Source organism: Strix aluco, chromosome 1 (genome assembly GCF_031877795.1).
Source record: "Strix aluco isolate bStrAlu1 chromosome 1, bStrAlu1.hap1, whole genome shotgun sequence".
Lineage (NCBI taxonomy): Eukaryota > Metazoa > Chordata > Aves > Strigiformes > Strigidae > Strix > Strix aluco.
The window spans coordinates 129,591,464-129,597,773 of NC_133931.1; positions in this window are offsets into that span (position 1 = coordinate 129,591,464).

The following is a 6,310-nucleotide window of genomic DNA, read 5'->3' on the forward strand; positions in this document are numbered from 1 at the left end:
CAAGAAAATATTTAATATATCCAGATAGATGTTCAGTACTGCAAACAAGGATTCAGATTATAGTGATATTTTCATCCAAGCATAAGTGTCTTACCCACCACAAGATACTGGAAGAAAGATGGGGGGGTTTATCTCGGGGGTTTTTACATAAGAATTGTTCACTACATAAGAATGATTTACATAAATAGTTTTAAGGAATATGTATCAGTTTATGAACCCAGGTGTTTTTCTATGAGCAACAGGGAATATAACTCTGCAAATTATTCATCAGTTATAGTTTGGCCACTGCACCTTCAGCTCTAATTATCAGATCAATTTTATTTATAATAATCTGAAAAAAAGGTCTTACTCGGACACTAGCATTTCTACTCTGCAAATGCCAATCTTACTGTCTACATTTTCTAGCATGGCAGTCCATGTGGCCAACATCAATCACCTTCAGGGATGCAAACAAACAGCAATGTCACACTAATTAGCCAGCCAAGATTCACTAATGCGATTGCAAAGAATACTAGAATTTATAACGTGTTATAACAGAAAACTTTACATTCTGCAATTTATTTTAAAAAAATACAAAACAAAAAAAAATTTTGAAATTAGTGGTCTTCATTTTCTGTTCAGGCATCTTGGAGTCTGAGGCCCTCCTTGTGACCACGATGTCTTTATGTATAATTCAGCAGCAGGCACCACTTAAAATTCCAGTTCTGTTTTTTGGAGCATATACAGACAGTGTTACTGAGCACAGCAGTCCAAATTCTGCTTGGCTATAATTTAGCCTTCCAATCCCATACTCCATTATTTTAGATTAATTCTGTCCTGGAAAGCAGAGGAAATTGGTAGACTCTGATGTCACATTTACTTTATTTGTACAAAGTGAGCACAATATACGTGGCACAGAAAGAAACATTAGGATGTAGACCTTTACAGTGTATATGATGTTTATTCATTATATGAGAAGATATAGAAGATATTTAGATGAAGTAACTTCTCCTTGATACACAGCTGGTCTTGATGCATTTTTGCTCTTTCTGCTACCATATAGCTCTTCTCCAAAATAGTGTTAGAGATTTAAATTAGATAAATGGGTGAGATAACACCAAAGATGCACTTTGAATAGACTGTCAAAATACTGAAGACCACAATTCCAATAGGGCATAATCTATTTGTAGCTACTGTTAAAAAAACAAAGGAAAAAAGATTTTTCATAAATTATCTTATTCTGCTCTGTAGACTCACATTGGAAATCTTTACACTGAAACATAATAGCAATTTGTTATGTAAAGAGAATCTGTCCTCTTACATGCCCTATTACATTGCTATTTTCATGCTTGTCAGCCCTTCTAAGTTTTGCTTGAGTACAGGGCTTCTGCTGTGTCAACACAGCACAGCAGTCCAGTTTCATCTTTGAAGAAACTCCAGTGAACTCAAATAAGGATGAGTGTAGTTCTACATTCCATTGTAATAACAATGTAGAGAAATGTTGAAGTTCACTAACGGAGCTAGACAAGGAATAGAACGGGGACTGCAGGAAAAACTCCCAGACTAAACCATGGACAAATATCCTAGGCAAGTTTGAACTGGTTGCAGAATGCAACAAATAGAGCAATTTGCTGCAAAGCTTCATGGAAGATGAGGTATTCTCACAGTTACCTCAGGTACTCACAATTACACTTGTGATGCAGGATGGCACGAAGGGTGCCAAAGGCCACAGGTGCCAAGATCAGAACCGGGAACATTTCAGGCACTACAGCGAGGTCCCACTGGAGATAGCGAATGAAACTCAGGTTCAGTTTATTGCCTGCTACAGCAAGTCCTTTGAGTAGTGTATGAAGAGACAAAAAGTCACAAAATTATACAATGAGCCTGCCACCTTTCAGGAGTCTGGAAACTCCCTAACTACACAGTTACCAGGAAACAGAGACTCCCCATGCAATGCATCGAACTACAGCCACAGACGGACTTGAGCACCGCTTTAAAAAAAGCAGTTGAGGCTGCATCAGAAGCAGGGGGGCAGGGAGCTGCCTACCCCACAGGAAAAGTTCATAAAAAACGTTAACGTGACAATCCCAAGTAACCTGTTAAGTGCAGCTGGCTGAAAAGGACATGTCATGTTTTTGAAATGTAAATGTAAAACAGTAATAAACTGGCAACGGTAAATAAGTGAGGTTGGTTTGCACTTAGTATGAACTCTTGTACAGCTGGCAGATCTCCTTTACATACTTTTACTAATTAATTAAAGTCCATGTGATTAACAAGTTGATTTACATGCACAGTGGAAATGTGCATGTGGTGCCTTCAGGAATCAGTGTTGACTTGCAGCTGTCATACTGGCTTATAATGGAGACATGAAAACATTCTTTAACAAAAAACATACATAAAGAAAATTAACTTCCGCAGTCACAGTTAACAGCAGTACCTACTTCTGTCAAGGGTGCAAAAAGCGATAATCCCAAAGTCACAAGCAAGGTTGCACCCAAGGACCACATCATTGCATCATAAAGGCTAAAAACCAAGCCTAAAGTATTTTTAGTGGCATGCAGTTTAGCTGGAACCATTGATTCAAATCCTGTGTAAAGACATCAAAACTGCTCCAAGCTCCAGGATCCTCAAGAACTGTCTCAAACGAAGCAGGAACAGTAACCTGTAAAGATAACCTGTTAAGCAGAAAGCCTGTACTACAGGATCCCCATTTGCAAGATATAATAGTGGAAACCTCTCAACTGTTACAAAAATAAGCCCTGAGAGCCTGAACTGACAAAACATGACAAGTGCAGAAATACTAACGTTTGTTAAAAGGCGTATTCTTGCTGTTCTTGTATCACAGAAGCATTTTAGAGTACAAATAAAGTAGTTCAAGAGACATCTTAACATGCTTTAAAAGAACAAGTACTTGTGGTCATGATACATTATCTCTGTCATTGCTTTACCTACCCATGCCCCACAAGGCCAAAAACCAAAGCCCTCCCAAAATCTGGGGTTAGTTCTTGGCTCTATCACACACTTAAATGAATAATTAAGATCCAGAAGCTGCAAAGATAGATACATGCTACTCATGCAAGTAATAATTGTGCAATACGTTTCAAGAATAGCATCATTTTTAGCTTTGAGAATTAAGAGAGTAAAACCTGCTTTTCTCACAAGAGACCTAGTAAGTACAGAACCTTAGTACAGGACCATGCGGACATGCAAAGTACACCAGTCAGATTCATACCGAATTACACGCATTTACAGTGCAAATACTTCTGGAGAAGCACTCCAGGTGCATCCTCGACAGCTGACTGTGGAACAGTGACACACAGAAAATCAGAATAAAGGATTCTTCAGATGTGAGCCAGCAGACTATAGGATAGCAGAAGGAAGCTAAGAGGAAGCAATGCAGTTAAATCCACTGCAGTACAATTCAACTACTTAAGCAGGAGATGCACAGAGTGTGTGTGGAAGTGCATCACTCCCAAGAAAGAGAAGAAGCTCCCAAGAAGAAATGATTCATTCAGTGTGTCACTAACATTCACGCTACAACTCTCCAGGTGGAGCCAACATTTTGTTTTCTCCACTTCTCTGTCCTATTTACATTTGAAGTCCCTTGGAGCAGGGATGTGTTCTGATGACGAAAGAGCTCAGCCAAGAGCGCCTCTTTTATTGAGGCAAAAATAAAATGAAGTGGAAATACGCACTAATTGGAAGAAAATAGATTTACTCCCCAGCTTTAGCTGAGCTTACACTGTGCTAAATCCCTCAGCTAAATCGGGCATTTCCAATTCCCACAGTCTAACAGTTGCCTTCCAACACACTTCAGCTTGAAAGAGAGTCTAGTTCTATTAAGGAGAATCAGGAAACTGTAGAGGATGATCAAAATTCAGGATTAACTTTGTCAAACTTGGAATCCTCTAGAGAGGAACTTAGAGAGGGTACTTTTAAGAAGTCCTGAGCCCCCGTCCCCTGCTACCCATAATTACTAGCTCTTCAGCAACTCTCAAATCAGAATATTTCAGCTATTGCCTACATAAAGAGTTAAGTATTAAGTAACAAAAAAAGTTAACCCATGCTAATTTCATTGGGTGTAACTGAAATAAAAGACATGCTGTTTTCAACTTTTGACAAAATATCCTAACCAGTGCTCTTTCTGTTGCCTTTCAGGCTAGGGAGTGATTAAACAGCACTGACAGCAATCCCTGCTCTCCATCACGGTAACTCTGATGGCCTTTCACAAGGCCAACAGGATAATCACACTAAGTGTGCTGTAATCTCAAGGTGTCATTTACTGAAGTTCCATTGAAATGACAGTCATTAATGAAGCTGCACTTTGACTTGTCAAGAAATACTGAATTAAAAGTCTTTTCTGCCAACACTACATAAATATGGTTGGCTAAAACCCACTGAATTAGCTTAAATTATCACCTCAAATTAGGTTACATAAAGCTTGAGCATTTTTTATTCAAATTATTATTTAAAAGCAGAAGAAAAAATCACAGTGGATATGTTATCAGAACAATAAACAGTAGCATATTTAATTAGAATATACAGATATATGTAAAACAGATGCATCCTACATTTGTGCAGAAGAGGAAAAGACTCTGCAGTGTTTTGGAAAGACCAAAAGGGAAGAAGCTGGGAGTGGGGAAGATGGTAAAAAGGCTACAGTAAAACTGGAGTTGAAAAAACCCAACTATTTCCAAATATACTTGTTATCCATTAACACTGTATCTTATCAAATTCATAGAATAAAAACCTTCACAAAGTATTAGGTACTTACCTGGGCAGGAATGGACACCATCACTCATTTCTACCCCATTTCTATGCAGACCAGTGATGCTATGCCAACATGACAGCACTGAGGGGGCCCCAGGAGTGGAGGACTCCTGAGGGCAGTTGGGAAGGAAAGCAGGCAGAATCTGCAAGAAGAGTAGTTGGGAAGAGTTTAAAGGTCCCTGTGAGATCAAATTAAAAAAACTACATAGGGATGGATTAAAGAAGCAGAGGGGGGGAAAAGAAAAAACAACACAACCAAAGAATTATGAACAGTTTGCAAGATAATAATGGTAAAATAGGATTTAAATCAAAACGGAAATAAATTTGATACCTGAGACAAGAAAGTCAAAGCTGATGTGAGAGCAGTGCAAGAGGTTAAGCGTAGCTGCCCATGAGTCAGTACCAACCCCAGCAAACCCTCCAGCTGCTGCATGCTGCATGAGTGGAGCATCTGTAAACAGATCCCTGTAAATTATGTCTAATAATTATGCAATTGTTAGCATAAGACCATTGAATGAAGTAGCCTCTGTTATACATAAAATAATAATTTGATTTTAGCAGGATCATTTTCCTCTGTAAAAAAAGTTATTACAGAAGGTGATTTGTTCTTTTTGTCCACTGAGAACAAGACTAAAGGTCATCAACTTAATTTGCACTGAAGAAGGTTTCAGTGAAGCCTAAGGATGAAGGCTGAGTATGAGGCTGCAAATACTTGTGTGTGAGCAGGCATTTATTTCTTAACATCAGACTAGAGGCACATCTACACGGGATGGCCTGGGCCCATGTAAGTGGCATCAGGGTGAGGAACCACTGTTGGATGCATGGTTCCCACATTTACCTGGCAAAGCTTTGTTCCCTGGCCTTTTAAATTACTTGATACGTGACTGAGGGTCCATGCAGGAGGGGCAGTTGGCTTAGTGAAGACCGAAGCTGGTGTATGTTGAGGGCAAGATCCAGAGTCACTGTTCTCCTGAATCAGAACGACGGTTTAAGTCCACGACCTCCTACCCTCTGATTTTCTGGTGAGCAGGAAGGATGGCAGCTGTCCGTCCTCAGACGGCGGAGTCCGGCGTCCCCCTGCAAACGGGGAACGGAGCAGGTACCGGCGGCAGCTCCTGCGCTTTGCTACACCCACCGGGTCTCGCCCTTGACTCGCCGGGACTGTCACGGGTTTCGTGAGGCAAGAGATGAGCCCTGCTTGGGACAGGAACCCCTTCTCTTTGGGGACCGAGAGCCAACGCTCCCTGCCAGCCTTTTCTGGGATCACCAGCCTTCACGCCGCCAGGACACGGACCCATGGAGCTCCGCTCTGCCCCTAAAGCCTCCCCGCCAAGCCGAGGCCCCAGCCCCGCCGGCAGGGCCGGGCCGGGCCGCTCCGCCTCTGCCGGGTCCCCAGCGCGGCGGGGGGCTGTGCCCCGCGGGGCTCGGCGCGGCGGGCGCTGAGGGGCGGGGAGGGAGGCGCGGTTCGGCCGCCCCCCGGCGGCGGGCGGCCCCGCAGCCAGCAGAGGGCAGGGCCGGCCGCCCCGCTCCTCCCTCCCTCCCGCCGCGCCGCAGCGACATC